General features: G+C 48.2%; 1 pseudogene; it reads left to right on the top strand.

The window, feature by feature from the left end:
- Positions 1 to 1455: 1455 nt before the first annotated feature.
- On the top strand, positions 1456 to 1791 carry LOC129522992 (40S ribosomal protein S26-like; annotated as a pseudogene).
- The last annotated feature ends 18199 nt before the right edge of the window (positions 1792 to 19990 follow it).

Here is a 19990-nt window from a genome sequence, read left to right as displayed (position 1 = left end):
AGAGCAGATCACCTGGAGGCGTCGGAGACACTTCTCACCCCTTAAGTACACTGCACCTCACCCTCGCTGCCGCTGCGGCCCAGGTTTGGGTGGCGTGGGTCACTGTCAGCCAGCTCTGTCTGCTGCGCACCAGCGAGGCCTGGGGCTGAGGCTCAGGTGCGGTGACAGGATGAGGCCTGAGCCGGCAGGTCCCAGCAGTCTGTCCTGGCACAGCCCACAAAGTCTGCCTCTGGGGCAGGACTTAGCTTCGGAACTCTCCACGCCCGCCCCGGCCAAGCCAGATCCGCTTAGCCTCGGGCTGGCAGGAGCCCGTGGCCCTGGAACCCGGGGAGCAATGCGCCCTTTGAACACACAAGTCAGCCCGTGCCAGTCCCTTGCTCTCGGTGCCCTGACGGCCTCCGCAGTCACTCGGGCTAAGGATGGTCCAGGGTCCCCATCGTGGTCTGGACCCCTGGCTACTTCTCTGCACTCGGTCCCCACCTGGCATCCTGGTGGTTTCTTAAATTCACCAGACCGGTTCTTTCCTAAAGGCCTTTGCACTCGCTGTTCCTTTTCTGAGGATCCACTCCTCCATATACATGCAAGGCTTGCCCCCTCCTTTTGTCCAGGTCTCTGCTCAGATGCCAGCTCTTGGGGGATGGCCGGCACACTGACCTTATCAAAGCAAGGTCCCATCGTTCCCTCCCTGCTTACCTGCTGTACTCACCTGCATCACACTCACCTCACCTGCATGACATCTGCTACCCACTTGCTCGCTTTTTTACTGGGCTTTTGTCAGCCTCTCCGTCTACATACGCTCCGTGCTTGCAGAGACTGTATTTTGTTCACCACTGAAGTGCCTGGAACATCACAGGTGGTCAGGAACGATGGTTAAGTCGAGAGCAGAAAGCAGGACTCGAACCTTCTCATTCACAGGGAGGAACCCAGGACCCAGAGCAGAAAGAGCCTACTGGAGGTGACACTCACTGGCTGGCGTGTCACAGATCCTGAATTTAGCCCTTGTCCCCTGGCTCCTAGATAGAGGCTTCGATGCCACTCCATGCTGCGACCTGAGGACTGGTCCTTGCACCCTCACTGCTCGGAAACACACATGCCACAGGCTGGACTCTGAAGGGAGGCTGAGTGTGCAAGGCACCCAGGTTGCTTGCCCTGCTGCTCTTGAGCCTTTTCACACCTCTCACTCCATGTAGATTCTGAATCTGAATGAAAAGGTGTTTTAAGAACCCAGGTTGGGGTGCCTGGGCGGCTCAGTGGTTGAGCATCTGCCTTTGGTTCAGGATGTGATTCCGGGATACTGGGATCAAGTCCTGCATCGGGGTCCCCACAGGAAGCCTGCTTCTCCCCCTGCCTGTGTCTCTGCCTCTTTCTCTGTGTCTCTCATGAATAAATAAATAATATCTTTAAAAGAAAAAGAAAAGAACCCAGGTCAAGCTTTCTCGGATCCTCCCTTCCAAGATGACCAAGAAAAGAAGGAATAATAGTTGTGCCACAGAGGGCCGTGCCACAGGCAGCCTATTTGCTACACCTGTTGCACCCATTGCAGGCCCAAAGACAAGGCCATGAAGAAAGCCATTATTCAGAGCATAGTAGTGGGCACCGCCATCGGGGGCATTTCTGAGGAGAGTGTCTTCGACACCTGTGTGCTTCCTGAGCTGTATGTGAAACTCCATTACTGTGTGAGCTGTGCCACTCACAGCAAGGTCCTCCCATGAGGCACAGAAGGACCAAACATCCCCACCCCAATTTAGACCCTCGAGTGCTGCCCCCTGACCTCTGCCAAAGCCCGTGTAAGGAGCTAAGTCCTTAAAGACTGAAGAAAAACTCTTGCCTGGGAAAAAAATAAAATGGAGATTACACTTTAAAAAAGAAAAGAAAGAAAAAAGAATCCAAGGGTCGAGATGATCACAAGGCTCAGGGAGCCAGTCATGAACTACATCCACAGAGGGCAGGACAAGAGCCTACTGGACTTGGTTGGGTTGGAGGGCAGAAGGGTTCCCAACAAGGTCAGGTGGAACCGAAATGGGTATCCAAGACAGAGTGAAGTGGAACCAGAGCCCAACAGAGACAGGAGAAAGTCACAGCTATCCTTTCAGTCATTCAGCAAATATTTATTGAGCACCTACTAGAGATTTTAGTGAACCTAAGGACAGGTGGACAGGATGACCAAGGAGGCACATAGCCCAAGGAACTTGATCCTGTGTGATTTTTGTCTTCAAAGGACCTCTCTGTAGAACAGCTTCTTCATCAACTGAAGCCCTGAGTACTAGGGACAAGAAGTATCCAAGAAAGAAAGGGACACAAGCTTCTTCCTCCTCTTGGCTCTGCTTCAGTAACTTGAATATCAATAATACCCACTTCATGGAGGTGTGGGTGCTGGGCTACCTGGACCCTCCACGGCTTATTTTGTCCATCCTCCTGCCCCTAAGAATGAACAGTACTTTCCTGGACCCAGGCTAGGCTGGGTCATTTTTAGAGATCCCATCGTGATTAATTCCATAGCATCCCTTGGTCCCTTGGTCCACTTTCCCTGACCATCAGCCTTTTCCATCATAAAGTTCCTTCTTAAAAAAAAAAAAAGTTCCTTCTTTTTTTTAAAGATTTATTTATTTATGATAAACACACACAGAGAAAGAGAGAGAGAGGCAGAGACACAGGCAGAGGGAGAAGCAGGCTCCACGCCAAGAGCCCATCTTGGGACTCGATCCCAGGACTCCAGGATCACGCCCTGGGCCAAAGGCAGGTGCCAAACCACTGAGCCACCCAGGGATCCCCCATAAAGTTCCTTCTAAAGTCTGCCCTCACACCTTTCTGCGATACCTGTTTAAGTTCTTTTGTAAAGTTAGTCTTGGTCACACAAGTAATTCCCTAGATACCAGACCTCCTTTTGCATCACTTACTACAGACTACTGTAAAATTTTAATCAGCAGCCAGCAAATAAGCACTGGGCATCAATTATATGCAAGAATTTGTTGTAGGTTTAGGCAGAAGTATGAAGAGAAAGCAGAAGAAAAGAGCAGTGGGTCTGGAGACAGATACTAAGTTGGAACCACCGCTCTGACGCTTGTCCCCATGAGAACAAATCCTCTTCCTCACATCAGGTTTATCATCTGTGAAATGGGGTGACCAATTCTTGCCCCAACTCTCACACAGGATTATTGTGAAGCTCAGTAAAAGAGAAATACAATAAGCAGGGGCTTTATAAACTGTAAAATTCCATAGAAATATGAGTCAGATCCAAGATGGTGCAGCGGAAAAACACTGAACTTTCAGCCACAGGGCTGAGTGGGCTGAGTAGGGAAGTCACCTACTTCCCTTGGGACTTTGGGCAGGTCATTTAACTCATTTCCTTCTCTATAAAAATGGCTTGTTGTGCAGATGAGACGCTGAACCTAGAAGCAGCCATCAGTAGCCCCTGGTACCTAGAAGATCCCCCATGTGTATTTGTTCCTTCATTTTCAGGTGAAAAGGGACGAGGAGTACATGCAAGCAGACTAAGAAGAGATTGAACACCTGGGTCCCACCAGGCTTAAAGGGTGGGCCTGGCAACAATGGGAAACGAGACCATAAGGGCTGTGAAGGGAGGAGGGAAAGTGAATGCCAGACTAAGCAGCCTGGGTTTGAGAGAAACAATAGGCATTAAGGAGCCATTGATGGTTTTAGGACAGCAGGGTAATAGATGAAAGGTATTTCTGTGGCTCAGTGGAAAGTGGCTCAGAAAGTGGCTCAGAAATCTTCTGGAACTGTTGGGTTCTCCACTCCAGGACTGGGTGGCTAACCTGCTGGAATGGAACATGGGCTTCACAGGCTCAAGGTCTGACCAGCACCTCTTCTGAATAGCTAGAGCTTAGAGCAAAACCTGCCCAGACTGCTAGAACTTGGGCCCTGTATTCATCGTAGACAGCTGTGTAACAAACTACTTCAAAAAGGAGTAGTTAAAACCAATAAGAAGTGTTTATTATCTCACAGTCTCTGCAGGTTAGACACTTGAGTGTGCTAGCTGGGTAGTGTAGACTCTGGGTCTCTCATGAAGTTGTTGTGGTCAAGACACCAGCCCAGCCTGCAGTCATCTGAGGGCCTGCCTGGGACTGGGGCATCTACTTCCAAGATGGCAGATTCACATGGCCAGCAAGTTGGTGCTGGTCATTGGCAGGAAGCCTCTGTTGCTCAGCACATGAACCTCTTTACAGGGCTGCTTGAGAATGGCCATGATGTGGCAATTAGCTCCCAGAGCAAGTGTCCAAGACAGAGCAAGGCAAAGGCTACAAAGTCTTTGATGCACTAGCCTCAGAAGACACATACCGTCATTTTTATGGTATTCTATTGGTCACACTGGCTAATTCTGGAACACTGTGGGAGGGGGCCTACAGAGGGAGTGATCAAGGGTCATTGGGCCTTCTTAGGAGCTGGCTACCACGGCAGGGGGAGTGGGATGTCAAAGAGAATGATCTTAAAATCAGATAGACTTGGGTTCAAATTTCGGGTCCTTGACTTACTCCATGTGTGACTTCAAGCAAGTCACTTAAATCTCAGGCTTGAGTTTCTTCTCTGTGAAATGAGAATAAAATTAAGAGTGGCAGAGACATAGAGGGTCGGGAGGAGTCAGCAAGGTGGAACGCACAGGGCACTTGGTCCAGCTCCAAGCCCAGAGTCCACATTTGGTAAATGGTAGCCTTATTTACTGGTATAACACACAGGCAGGTAGGTAGAAAGCTGTTCTAGAAGCACAAACCATCCCCGTGGTAGGCTGAATAATGCCTTCCTAGGGTGTCCATGTCCTAATCCCCAAAATCTATGAATATGTTACCATATATGGCAAAAGGGATTTTGCAGATGCAAGCCAGTGATCTTGGGAAGGGGAGATTGTCCCGGATTAGCTGAGTGGATGCAATGATGCCCTCACATGGGTCCTCGTGAGAGGCAGGCAGTGGTGATATAGAGTGAGAGGGAGAAGTGATGACAGAAGCAGAAACTGGAGTCAGGCAGCCATGAGCCAAGATGCCAAAGTATGCTGGCAGCTTGAAACTGGAAGAAGCAAGGAATGGATTCCCGCCCTGGAGCTTCCAGAAGGAACCATCCCTGCCGTTACCCTGATCTTATCCCTCTTAATGGTCATTTCTGACTTTTGACCACCGGACCTAGAAGAGAATAAATCTGTGTTGTTTGAATCCACTAAATTTGCAGCCGTCTGTTACAGCAGCAATAGGGAACTAATAGGATCCTCTCAGGGCCTGGGGAAGGAGGATGGACAGGGAGAGAAAGAATAAAGGGAGGTCGAAGTGGGGTGCATCTTATGGAAACCATTGCTCCCTCACAAGACAGAGTGATAGCCCTGATCCTGTTGGCTCTGGAGCTAGAGGCATGGATTCAGGACCCAAACAGGGAAGGTGGCAAAAGGGAAAAAGCAAGAGTAATAGACCAATTCCGAAAGTGAGTGACCTGGCCTATCGGCAGAAAGTGCCTTTTTCTTAATGACATATCTGATAAAGGGTTAGAATCCAAAATAAATTTTTAAAAAAACTGCTACAACCAACACCCCAAAAAAATAAATAATCCAATTTAAAAATGGGCAGACGACGTGAGCAGACATTGCTCCAGAGAAGACATCCAGATGGCAATAGACACATGAAAAGATGCTCAACATCACTGATCATCGGGAAAATGCAAATCAAAGCCACAGTGAGACAGCATCTCACACCTGTCAGAATGGCTAAGATCAAAAACACGAGGAACAAGCATCGGCGAGGATGTGGAGAAAAAGGAACCTTCATGCACTGTTGGTGGGAATGCAGACTAGTGCAGCCACTGGGGAAAAGAGTATGGAGGCTCCTCAAAAAGTTAAGAATAGAGCTACCCTCTGATCCAGTGATTGTACTACTGAGTATTTACCCAAAGAACATAAGAACACTAATTCAGGGACGCCTGGGTGGCTCAGCAATTGAGTGTCTGCCTTCGCCTCAGGGTTAGGGTTAGGGTTAGGGTTAGGGTTAGGGTTAGGGTTAGGGTTAGGGTTAGGGTTAGGGTTAGTGATCCTGGAGTCCCAGGATTGAGTCCCACATGGGGCTACCTACATGGAACCTGCTTCTCTCTCTGCCTATGTCTCTCCCTCTCTCCCTTTCTCTCTCTCTCTCTGTCTCTCATGAATAAATAAATAAAATCTTTTAAAAAAAACACTAATTCAATGGGTACAGGCACCCGAGGTTTACTTACAATAGCCAAGATACGAAAGCAGCCCAAGGGTCTATCGATAGATGAATGGATAAAGAACAGGTGGTAAATATGGAATATTATTCGGCCATAAAAAAGAACAAAATCTTGCCATTTGCAACAACATGGACAGAACTGGAGAATAGAATGCAAAGCAAAATAAGTCAGGGAAAGACAAATACCATTTGATCTCAGTGGAATTTAAGAAACAAAAGAAGTGAACAAAGGGAAAAAAGAAAGGGGGAGGCACACCAAGAGAGGGACTTAACTCTAGAGGACAAACTGACGGTGACCAGAGGGGAGGTGGGGGGGGGGGTGAGGGAAACAGGGGACGGACATTGAGAGTAAACGTATCACAATGAACTTGGATGTGTGCAGGTGTCGCATCACTGCATTGTACACCGGAGACTAATATGACCCTGTATGTGACCTACACTGGAATTAAAATTTAAAGATTTAATGATAAAAATAAGTAAACAAATAAAGTGCCTTTTGCTTGACCAGAAATAAAATTGTGCTGGCCAGTTCCTGACGATCTCCGTGGCCCTGCTCCAAGATGGTCAGAGAAACGGACTAGGAAAAGCCGTCTCCTGAAACCCTGGGTGGACGGGAAGCAGTGTGTCGGCTCCTAACGAGTGTGCGGCCTGGTGGGGGACCCAGGCAGCTTCCTGTGGGGCATGTGGGCCAGGCCAGGAGCTCCTGGGACTCCGTGGGCTCCCTGAGCCCTAAACGGAGGGCTGCTGTGAGGCGCACAGGCTTGCCCTGCCGCCCCTTGGAGAGGGCTAGTCATGCTGAAGAAGGCAATCAAAACAGCAGCCCCACTTGATGGGATGAGCACTGGGTGTTATTCTATATGCTGGCAAATTGAACACCAATAAAAAATAAATTAAAAAAAAAAACGGCAGCCCCATCTACAAGAGACACACTGCTCCCTGGTCGGTGTGAAATCATCAGTAAAATAATCCACATAGCGATGGCTCCATTAACGTGAGTCACTGGGAGTGCTGTTGAGAACCCCAGCTTTGGAATCCTGCAACTCATTCCATCCCTTCCAGAGGACTCACAAGCAGTCTGACCTTGGGCGTGTATCTTAAATTCATTCAGTATCGGTTGGTCATCCCCGACACCAGAATGATCGTCCCTCCTTGCAGGGTGGCTGTGAGGACAGGGGACAATCCATCGATAGCAGTGTGTTGGGTGCGGAGCAGGGGCTCAGATGTGGCAGCTTGGCTCTGGTCATTGGCCGAGCCTCTCACACCGAATGCAATTCGGATGATGTCGGAGGAGAGGTTTCCGTGCCCCTGTGATCCTTGCCACCCACGTGGCCGACGCTGCTCAGGAGCGATGGTGAAGACATGACCACCTGGAGAAGTAGGAGAAGGAACAATTCCCTGGCCAGGGGCAGTGCCAACCGGAACACCCACAGGGCCTCCGTGTCCCATGCAGCCACCTCCAGGCACCTCAGCAGCAGTGCTGCTGTGGCCCAATGCGAAGGCACAGCCTCGGCCTCCAGGGGCCATACCAGCCGGTTATAGCTGGAAGTTCCCACTGGCATGGACTCAGCAGCCAGGCTCTGGGGGGGTGGGGGGTGCAGGGAAGGCGTGCCCTCTCTGTAAGCAAACCCCAGGGGTCTCCTCCAGAAGCAGTAATAATAGAAAGCTTATATCTCCACTCTTCGTGCACCAGGGGGTGATGCCGAGCAGCCTCCTTAAGGCTGCATGTTACTGTATACCCATCTGACAGATGAGGAGACTGAGTCACAGCTGCAAGTTACTCGAGTGGGAGCAGAGAATCAGGATGTGCATCCTGCCCTCTGACTTTGGAGGCCCGGCTCTCCCCCTCGGGCCGCTCACTCAAGCACACTGTGCTGAGGGCGGGGGGTGCACAGCCATAGGGTCACTCTCCTCCATGCGGGACCCCCGCGACGCGGGTGGGGAGGTGCACGGTGCTGCGGCACTCCCGGGGCCGCAAGAGGATCCCTGCCTGGGAGGAACCAACCAGACGGTGCTTGCCCCTGGAGCCTGGCTCCCCGGCACCGTCTGCACTGGTCCCCCAGGGCCCTTGCAGGGTTGGCTCCCACATCACTGGAGGAGAAATCCTGCTCCCTGGGTCCTTCCCAGCACCTCCAGGCCAGCCCGAGGCCTCAGGCTACTTGGCCAGCACACTCTTCACAACCACCCTCTGGCTGAGGAGTTGAAATCAAAAGACAGACAGAGAGGGGAGGAGGAGACATCTGAGAAATGAGCTCTCCCCAAACACTGAGCCAGCCTTAAACATCCCTAGGACCGGAGACCAACAAGTTGCAACTCACCAAGACGTCTTCCCCTCCAGCTGCACCGACTAATTACAAGAGAAAGGTTGAAAGGGAAGGTTCCAGCTTTCCATGAGTGAGGTTTGCTCTCTAACTCTCCGTCCTCCCCCTCCTGCTTCCCTCCTTCCCCATCCCCGCTCCCCTTCTTCCCGCCTCCAGCTCCTGGCACCCTGCTCCTGCAGAGGTAGGGCCTAGCTGTGTGCACCCAGCACACAGGCATCTGCTGGAAGGGCCTTCCAGAGGTCACGGAATCAAACCCCTGCCTCCGTACGAAGAAAATCCACTCACCTGTCAGCTTCATGCAGAAAACAGGTAAGAAAGGGGAGCCTGTGTTGCTCCCTTTCAAGACAACCTTCAAAAGTCACGTTTATTTCCCTTTGTTCAAGGGAGGCACACTCATGCAAAAGATATAAACACTTAAGATCATCCGCTGTCCCGGCAACCACAGATAACACATGATCCATATTTTGCTGTACAGTCCACCCTTGACCTTCTTGAGAATTATATTTCATGATCTTCTTGAATCTACAAGTTTAAGAAAGTAGATATGTGAAGGGCAAGCCCAAGAGCCTTTGCAAAGAGAGTGTCACACTACATCTACACTCAGCTGCAGGAAGGGAGGTCCTGGTTCAAGACAGGGGGTCGAATGAGGTACCACCCACTTTATAGATAAAGAAACTGAAGCCAAAGGGATGTATCAGTTTTTCTGCGGCCCTCAGTTAAGTGGGAGTCAAAGACGTGGCCAAGAGAAGGGAGCTTCTTGGCAGGTCCTGCAGAAAATTGGCTGGTGCCTGCTTTGGCCAGGAACTCAGAGGTGCGGGGAAGCCGGCAGGAATCCTGTCCTCCACCTGCACTCACAGGTTGAGTCTCCAGCTCGACCAAACCCAAATTTTCCAGGATCTGCAGCCAGGTGTGTTGTCTGGGTCCGGAAGTGAGACACTCCTGGGGCTGAACACCCCATGCCCTAGGTGGCCCCGTGCTGAGACACGGTGTGTGCTCCCAGTTAGTAGAGCCGGGACCAGTGTATCCCCAGAGAAGCTCACCCAGGAGAGGGCTAGACGCTCCCATTGGATGTACCAGGAACAATTGGTCCCAGAGAGCCTATCCTACCCTAAGAGTCCCAATGTCCTACCCTACCATTCAAGGAGAGCTTGCCAGGACCAGAAACCTGGGGCCAGCCCACCTCCTCACCCCCATCCCGCACTTAACACTACTTAACCCTGGCCAAGTCCTCTGATAGCTAGCATCAAACAGTGGCAAATCCATCTTAAACAAAAAGATCCAGACACCCCAGATTGGCAATTGAGCTTATCCCTCAATTCCAAGGTGACCAAAAAGCTCTGGGCAAGGCTTTGGAGTTGGTTGCAACCTGTAATGCCGCCTGTCCCTCCCTTTCCTCCTCCAGGATTGAGCCTGGGGCTAAAAGCCCTCACTTGCCACTCCCTTTGCACAGCCCAGAGCCAGCAGTGTAGAGTCTTCCATTCCTAGACCTGCCATGGACTGACTCATCCCCTGCCAGCTTTCCCTGAGTCTTAGGCCAGAGTCTGTTCTCACTGTACCCACAAAGCCTTTGCTGGATGCCCCTTGTTCTTGTGCTGGAACCTCTAAGAAGAGTCCATGTATTTTCCCCAACCGTGCCTAAGCTCCTACAGCTTCTGTCTTCATATTTCATCTCCCCAGTGGCTCATCGAAGGGAAGAAAGAGGCGTTTAATGAGAACAACTCTAAATGATTAAAAGAGGGAGGAAATATCCACACACTACTCTAAGAATCCCAGCTAGCTCGTTCTTCCAAATGACCTGGTGGGAATTTTTAAAATTTTTTTTAGATTTTTAAAATTAATTTATTTATTTATTTATTTATTTATTTATTTATTTATTTATTTATTTGAGAAAGAAAGAAAGAAGGAGTGAGCACAAGCAGTGGAGAGAAGAGGGAGAGGGAGAAGCAGACTTCCTGCCGAGCAGGAAGCTTGACATGGGATTCCATCCCAGGACCCTGAGATCATGACCTGAGCTGAAGTTAGATGCTTAACCAACCGAGCCACTCAGGCACTCCCCACGTGGGGAAATTTAATGTAGGAGACGAATTGCCCAAGTTTCACAAGGGGCTTTGAAACACTCCAAGGATCTCCAGGTTCTTGGGAAATGTTTGGAACTAGAAAATTAATAATGTTTGAATCATTCAAAAGCCAAAGATGAAAACCACTGAGATGACTTCTGCCCTAGATACGGTTTCCTCCTGAGATACGGACACACCCTTCCCATCTGCTTTGGTACCCATGCCTCCCACATGCAAACGTGCACCACTTACCACCTTCACACAAACCTGGAGGTGCCAGGAATTTGGCCCACCCCAGAGAGAGTAGTCAGGTAAAAATAAAAACATAGGCCATCCAGTGAAATTTGAATTTCAGAGAGAGAAACAACAAATTTTAACGTAAGTATGTCTCAAATATTGCATGGGACATACTTATACTAAAATCTACTCATTGTTTATCTGAAACTCTAATTTAACTGGTCATCCTGTATTTTATCTGACATCCCTAACCCTAAGACACCTACCTCTAGCTCTTACCTAGCCCCATACAGACCCTCTACCTTAAACATCAACTTTGATCTGTTGCAAATTTTCCCTATTTTCATATAATCACCTGAAAATTGCCAAGACTGAGATCCAGGGCAGAGTAGGTTATTTTAAGGCCTTTTACCGTCTGCCTTACCTGACTGCACTCAAAAATATGGTCAGTGACTCAAAGATTAGCGATGTGGGGGTGCTCAAATTCACCAAGTGTGAGCTTAGTGTACCCAAAGGTTATCTCTGTCATTCTAAACTTTCCTTCCGTGACAGTACTGGTTTGGATTGAGAAAAGGCTGAAAGCCTTGGTTCCTGTGAAGAGTTTAATTCCCAGGTGCTAGAGAAAAATCAAAGTGGCTTAGCTGGTTTCTAAGGTCACAACACAGAGATATCCAGGACAGCAGTAGAGGTGTCTTAGCAGATCTATTATTAAAGGACTGGATAGATTTTTGTGCCTATTACAAAAGGCCTCTAACCCCGTACTCCCTAAACATGGCCATGGCAATGGAGATAGTGCACCTCTAAGTCCTTCCCCTGGTCATCACCTGGATTGCTATGTACCCTCCAATTTGATGAGCTCTCTCTCCTTGTGGAGAAGAGCAAAGATCTCCCAAATCCTTGATAGGGCTCCTTGGAACATCTCTGTTGGGGGCCTTTTTCTTGCTGGGCACGTGTGGACAAGACTCTCTCATGTTTTTGACTCATGCTGCAATGAGCTCTGCCCAAGGCTCAGGTCTCTAACGGGCAGCTTGGCAGTGAGCCTGTGACAGTTGGGGAAGGAGGTGTTCTCCTCGGGTTTCTAATGCTGACTCGCCTCAGAGATCCATACTGCTAACCACTCTTCCTCTGAACTTCTACTTTCAGGTTGGTAGAATGGGTTTACTTAACTAACCAGATATTGTCAAAAGGACCAAAGGGATGAGGTCTATGACTATATGGTGAATTCTCAGAAGGGTAGGGTCAAGTTCTAAAACATCAGGCATCTTTCAAGGCCACGATATAGTTTGAAGCTTTCAAACAGATTTTGTATCTCTAGGACATCTTCCCTGAGAAAGTCAGAGTCTTTAAGAGGCAGAAAGAAAATCTCAGATCTCTGAGAATCCACACAATTTGTAGGAAAAGGAAAGAGCTACAAGGCTCCCTGAAGCAATAAAAGGAATGATGCAGGAGGGGTTCGACCTTCAGTTAGAGGACCAGTGTTGGGCTCTTCAGGAGCTTCCTGAGAGTGGAATTCCTTCCAGCTTCCTGAGAGTGGAATTCCTTCCACCAGCTTCCTGCTGGTGAAAATTGACCAAATAACGAACCCTTATCATGCAGCATCTTGCACAGTCAATGTGCCGTAAAAATACACAATCCTAACACTCTTCATGGTGGCAGAAGAGGACTTCCGTGATGGCCCAGCACCACCCAAAATCAGAAAATCCATGAAGATATGTTAGTGAAGGTTCATTTGATTGCAAAGAATGGAAACCCTCTCTGACTAGTTCAAGAGGAGAGAAGGGCTGTCAAAAGGGTATTAGGAGTGTCATGGAATCATGGGGAAGATATCATAGGATCCTGGAACAAGAAAACCAAAGTGTTTTGTAACTCGGAGCGATTCTCATGTGTCTCTGGTTTGTTGGTTGTGGATCCTCCTCACTTGCCACTGAATATTTGTTCATGTGGTTGCTCTAATATCCTAGTCTCCTAAGACTTTTCAACTCCCATGACTGGTCCTTCCTTCTGTGCCTTTCACTCACCTTTATGAGAGAGGATCTAAGGGTCTCAGTTAACTGATGAATGAGTCCTGATGGGGTCAGATGTCCTTCCCTGAGGCAATCACTGTGATGGGGCAATGAAAGTTCAAGGCACTGAGCCTTGTTACCCATGAGCAGAGGGCAGAACCAACATCATGACGCCTGGTAAGAAGGGAAAGAGGAATACATTGACGGAGGAGTTAAAGCTATCTTTAAAAGAGGACATGCTCTCCCTTATCCACAGTGAGTACGACGAATTGGGACTTTGGGTCAGAAGGCCATCCAGTCAGTGAGCAGTATGCTAAGAATTTTACACATGTTATACTGCTAGTACTCTCATGAACACTGCACAGTGGGCTAATTTTTTCCATTTTACAGACAAGGAAAACTGAAGCTCAGAAAGGTCACTCACCAGACCTCTCAGCTAATAGGTGGAGGCATTATGGTCCAACCTAGCCCTGCAGGACTCCTGACAATGCATTCATAGACACACTCAACCATAGAACAAGGTTCTCCCTCTGTTCATGGACTCAAATGAAATGCAGACAATAAAAGGTATTTTTTTTCACCAAAAATCACCCTGAGGGGTGAAGAATGGGAGGGGACAGGAAGACCAAGGGGGGAAAATGATGTGTTTTTCCTAAGCAAATAAGGAAAAAAAGGTGTAAGAAGGCTGGTCTAGCTGAAGATCTTGGGAGTAAGGTAAAGGACAGCAGAGAAAAATGAAACCCAAGGCCACAGAAAAGAATTTACTTTATAGGAGGGATTTTCAGTTGTTCCTTGTTCCTGTGCCTATAAAAATAAGAAGAAGAAGAAGAAGAAGAAGAAGAAGAAGAAGAAGAAGAAGAAGAAAAGAATGAAAGAAAAAGAAAAAGAAAAAGAAAAAGAAAAAGAAAAAGAAAAAGAAAAAGAAAAAGAAAAAAACACCCTGCCGTTGCTCCAGCAACAGACAGAACCAAAGCCGTGCAAGGCCTTTGCCAGGTTGAGAGCTTTTTCTATTCCTCCTACCCCCAGCATTTTCCATCGTCAAGATGAGGGGCAGAGGCTTGCTGAGACATGGCACTCAGAAGATATGCCAGACATCAAGACCTCACTTGAGCTGGAGAGGAACCTAAAGGAGCCTTGGGGGGCGGTGGGGGGGGGGGAACCATGCTATGGGCTCTGTCCAGGGGTATTTGAAGACAGTGACAGAGGCTGAGACTAGAACCTAGTCCTGAAGCTGATCCACACAGTCATTAAGAGGTAGGGGAACAGAGAGAAATGATCAAAGCTAAAACACATGCACACACCCTTGAAGACCCAGAAACAGGCACACAGACATTCTTACAGAAACAGGGAAACAGAGACCAAAGGGAGCAGAAGACGGCCCTGTTTATTCTCCCAAAAGGCATCTAGATTTCTCAGTGAGATCCCAATTTGAGTCTTTTCCTCATTTTCCAGCTGGACTGCATGGTGAAATGCCTGGCACGAGAGGTGCCGTGAGTCAGCTGCAGATTCAGGCTTGGTCCCTCTGCCCCTCCGCTCTGCTCTGTGCCAGACCACACAGCCTCCCTCCCCTCCTGCCAAGCATGGCTTAGCTCACCATCCAGGTAGCACACTTCAAAGACTTGGGGGTGAGATGGGCTGGGCTGGGCCAGCCTCAGGATGGGAGCAGATTCCACTCCCAGCCCAAACACTCCTCGTCAGTCCTCTTGAATGTCTTCCACTCCTCTCACACCCTTGACACTTTGAATAACCCCTGGAAGTTGGAGCTGGAAAACCCAACCGTTCATTGGAGAGGTCTGTCTCTTCGACACTACAGGTCTGTGCAGCTTTATTACCATGGGGTTGACCAGATGTCAGCCAATAGCCAAGCACAGCCTGGCATTAACAGTCTTTGTAGGTTCCTCCCTGGACTTGGTCATACTCCCCAGGGCAATCAGAGAGACAAGCGGTGCTTATGCAACCAGAAACCACAGGACCTCTATCATGGTGTGTGGATTATGGTCCCCATTATCAAGGTGTGCTTTCTGCATCTCCTAAGATATGACCTTCAGGCCACTTTGTATCGATGATATGTGTCTGATCCCCCATAGAAAACTATAAAGATCTCTGTGATGGGGAAACATGCTCATCTTTGTGCCCCTGGTAACACAAAGTGAGGGATGGTGCCTCGTGCTACCTACCATGTGTTCATTAAATGCTTGCTGACTTGAGTTTGCTGGCTGGAGCCTCTGAATTTTTTTGAAACACTACAGAGCTTGAGAAGCATGAAAATGACGTCATGTCTCTTCCCTTCTCAAATCTTTTCTCTCCTGACAATTGGGTCTATGCATGAGATTGAGCACCGGTCCAAGGACTCAGAGTCCTATTATTTTACTGGTGGAAACCCTGAGGACAAAAATGTCATTGCTCTAAAAATAATAGCAATTAAAAAATATAAAACTGTCATTGACCTGTCAAGCATCATGATGGGCAGAGTTCTAAGAGGACCCCCCCTCCATGGCCCATGTTTTTATATAAAATCCTCCCCCTGAGTGTTGGTGGGACATGTAATTTGCCCTTAACCACTAGAACATGCCAAAGGTGGTGGGATATCACCTCTGTGATTGTGGTACCTCACCTGGCAAAGGTGAAGTAACTTCACAGATGTAATTAATTTGCAGTTGATGGAGTCAATTCATAAATAGATTATCCTGAGTGAGCCTGAACTAGTCAGGTGAGTTTTTTTTTTAAAGGGTCTAGATGTTCCCCAAAGTTAGGAATTCAAACCTGCAGAGCTGCTTCCCCACACACACCCTGTCTCTGTGTCTGTTCCTGTTTCTCTCTCTCTCTCTCTCTCTCTCTCTCTCTCTGAGCTGGAATAGATACTTTTTGGTGTGAGTAGAGGTGTGGGTAGGCAGGCAGCCACTCCTCACCATCCCCCCTCCTTCACCGCCCCATCTGTTTCCCAGGAGTCCTCTCTCCCCCAGTCCACCTTAGCTATCTCAAATGTTCATTTCTCCCCACACATCCCAACCTCTTCCTACCTTGACATGATGAACATTTCTTGACCTTCTTCAGCAAGATCAAGTCAAACAGGTGTCCCCCACCTGCCCTTCCTCCCCCAGCACTGCCACAGCAGGTGGCCTTCCTGTGATGCTGAGTGTGACAGCAGGTAAAATTCGACTTCTCCCACTAAGCCCAGACCATGGTGCTTTCTTCTGCGCAGAGCCTTCCCTCTGGGAGTTCATACCTTTATCACGCATCTGTATGGATGGTCCCCGGATCCCTCCCACCAACCCTGCTCTTCCCAGCCTTGCTGTATTGTCCATGGTCAGGCAAGCTTTCCCCGGACAAACCCTATCCACCACCCTCTCTCCGTTTTTCTTCAGTGCTCCCTCTGCCTGGATCATCTGCCTCCCACCCATCCTCTCACATGTCCCGACTCTAGAACCTCAAAGTCATGTATCCTCCATACTTTCCTCAAATAGTCCTGTATTGGCCAAATTCTTGCTCCATAATATGGAAGAAAATCATTTATCTTCCAATTTATCCTTCGAGAATGTTTGGGTGAGTGTTCAGGGTGTAAGAAGGAAGCTCCATAAATATAATAGTGTACCTGAAGCTGAAGAGTCACATTTTCATTGTAGGTTAAAATTCAGTCAGTAGAAATGGAGGAAGGGGTTCGAGCCATGTATGTGGGGCAGGATGGCTGTTGAAGAATGGTTGTTGGGGCGGAGGGAGGGGCTCATGGGCATCATCATACTCCTCTACCTACTGCGTGTAAGTTGGAGAGTCTTGACAATAAAAAAGGTGTTTTAAATAAAGTTAAATAACCAGTTAACTCTTTAATCAAAACAGCCGGGGAGGGTGAGCCCACACGGTTTTAATTGGCCCCAAATGGTACCAATAGGCGGAAAGTGCTGCTTTGCTACTGCCCACCTTGAACCCGTGTTTCTCCCCAGCCCCCAGACAGCCTGGATCCTTCCTGCTTCTTGCCAGGGGCTGTGTGCATTTGCGACATCTGTTCTACAGCTGCGAGAAAACAGCTAGGTAGAGAGACAGATACATAAGTACCTTCATGATGCTAGTAAATTATTAGCAAGTTTTCACTCATTTCTCTTTTTTTTCAGGGGGGGCGTGTAGGGAGCCCAGTCTGGACACCACCTCAGAGCTCCTTAGCCTATGACAGTTCATCTCTGGGTCTCTAGATTACAGAGCACTTTCTGTCTACGTTTCACACTCCAGTTCCTGCCTGAGTCCAAGACTCAGGCAGCTCCTGACATGTTTTGGGGACAGGAACCTCTGATACGGGTGACCACATCGTTTGGGTCTGCACTGGTGGTTTGTGGACACAGAGCCACTGCACCAGATGAGGGCGGCATTTGTCACACCTTTCTGAGGACCAGATAAAGCCCCTGTACCTACCTGTCCAGGCCCATGGCTTCTCATTTTGACTTTGACTTTCAACCAATAGAGCCAATGTTGACTTCATCGGCTTCTTCCCAGACACTCAGAGTTGGGTCCTATGGATTCCAACCCCTCACCCCAGCCTTGGCCAAAATCAAGCCCCAGGAAGTGTCCAGAGTGGGCTCTACCCATCTCCCAACACAGGCACCTCCACCCCCCACCCCCACTAGCACCCCTCTGCCCTCTGCCATCTGGCTGGGTTTCTCACTGGCTGCAGGAAGCAAGCAATTATGGAGGATTTAATAATTATCAACAAAGGAATTCAAGATTTGTTTGGTTTCATGTCTTTTGCTTTTAATGCTTTGGCAATCTAGAAAAGGTAACTAGGGAGAGAGGCTGGCTACTGAGAAATAAAAAAAAATTAATAAATAGAAAGAGAGAAATAGACCTCATTCATTTAACCACAAACATTCACTGGGTCTGCCCACTGCTGCTCTAGATTCTGGACAGCACAGAACTGAGCCCCTCAGTCAAGTCACCTGCTCTCAGGACACTTTCTTGCTAGACATAATCAAGGCCTGGAAAGACATTGAGAACAGAGACACAGACCTGGCTGTAAAAATACCCCCATGGAAAGGTGTTTGGAGGAGGTATTGTGAATAACAACTAGTACTTGAGCGTTTACTATGTGTTATGGGTCGAATTATGTACCCCCACCACCACCACCAAATTCGTATGTTGACGTGCTAACCCCAAGTCCCTCCCAACATGAACGTGTCTGGAAATGGGGCCATTGCAGGTATAATCAGTTAAGATAAGGTCATACTGGAGCAGATGGCCCCAATCCAATAGGCCTGGGGTCCTTTTAAAAAGGGGAATTTGGACACAGATACCCACGCAGGGGGTATGACATGTATGGGCTGCAGTCAGGCTGCCACAAGCCAAGGAACAACCAGAAGCTGGGAGAGGGGCCTGGAACAGATCATTCCCGGCAACTTCCAAGGGATCCAGGGCCTGCCAACACCTTGGTCCTGAACTCTTAGCCTCCTGAACTGTGAGACAATAAACTGTCGCTTGTGAGACTTTGTCACAGCAGCCCTAGCAAAGTAATACACGATGGAATAGGTGCTGTGCTAAGTGATTTAGAGATTTTCTCATTTAAGTGCCGTGCCAACCCATTGGTTGATACCACAGCCCATTTTACAGAAGGATAAATTGAGCCATGGGAAGGTCAAGTAACTTGCTCAAGGCTGAGCTGCTTTCATCTGGAAGGACAGTGGTATTGAAAACTTGGAGTGAGGCTGCATGACGCATAGAAGAGTTGAATCACTGTATCATACACCTGAGACTAATGTAATGCTGTGTTAACTACACGGGAGTTAAAATAAAATTGAAAAAATTTTAAAAATAGTTATCACCAGAACAAACACGAGAACAAAGCATGGGGCTCAGGGAAACCTTCTCTCCCTACATGCAGTGTCTCCTAGCTGCATAAATCCCACATCTCTTCCCTCAGCCTCTCAATCCTTACGCCAAACAGATGTCGCCTCTTCAGTGGGCTTATGATGAAGACACTTCCCTGCCCTGCTTGGTGGTCCAATCGGTGCCCAGACCTGCTCTAAGTCTATACAAGTGGCAGGGTCTAGGGAGTCATGTATTCATGCTGTATGCGTGGTACCTCCACTCCAGCACCTGCGTTTACCAGCAAATCGGTAGCCCACACCTCTTAGCCTCATGCCACCTCCGTGTAAATCTCCAACACATGCCTCCCCACCATCATAGTACACACTATTCATGTTCATTCTCTCGCATGTGCTTTTTTAAAAATTAATTATTTATTTTGAAAGAGAGAGTGTGAGCACAAGTTGGGAGGGGTAGGTGAGCAGAGGGAGAGAGGGAATCTCAAGCAGACTCCCAGCTGAGCAAAGAGCCCACGGAAGGGATTGATCGCAGGCCCCTGAGTCAAAACCAAGTGTCAGATGCTTAACCGACTGAGGCATCCGGGTCCCCCTGTTCACGTTCTTTATTTTTGTTTGATCTGTGTTTTTGTCCACAGCTTGTCACTCAGCTATGTGCAGATTCCTCATGTCAGCCAGCCTTGCAGGCAGCTCTAGAAAACATGTTCCGTCTTCGAAGGCAGGAGAGCCAAGTGGCACCACTTTCATGGTCGCTGGGCTCAAGAGTGGATGTGAGCCCGACCCTGATGAACGCACCAGAGCCAAGTTAGGGGAATGTGAGGCTGTGCCACGAAAGTGAAGATGTCATGGGACCATTTCATTCTGCAAGTGATTGAAGTTCTCCTGGGTAATTTTGATTATACTCAATTTTTGTGTTTCAAGCTGACTTTAACCACTACATAAACCATGACTCCACTGTAGTTTAAAAAAAAAAAATAGCGAGAGAACTAAATCACCAACCAGGACATCAAATGTGTATACACCAAGCTTAAAAAACTTGTACAGTAAGTTAAACAATAATCATGACATGAGTGGTTTCTTTTCAGCAAAACATCAACTAAACATCAACACACTAAATTAATGTTATCACTTTGTGTTTTGTTGGGTTTTTAGTTTTGATTGAGTTCATTTACATATTTGTTGGATTTTATGGTGAGATAAGCTTACGGAGCTTATGCCTTAATACGTACATTTTTAGGTTACACTACAATTAACATATTTTCGGTCCAACAAAAGGAGTATACTGGAGTTCACTGTTATTTTAAAAGATGTCAAAATACTGTTATTTAAATTATTCACATTTGAGACACAAAGAGTTGACCAGACTAGTATATA

Source organism: Nyctereutes procyonoides, unplaced genomic scaffold (genome assembly GCF_905146905.1).
Source record: "Nyctereutes procyonoides isolate TBG_1078 unplaced genomic scaffold, NYPRO_anot_genome, whole genome shotgun sequence".
NCBI lineage: Eukaryota > Metazoa > Chordata > Mammalia > Carnivora > Canidae > Nyctereutes > Nyctereutes procyonoides.
Note: the sequence above shows the minus strand (reverse complement) of the source record. Positions and strands in the feature narration are given on the sequence as shown.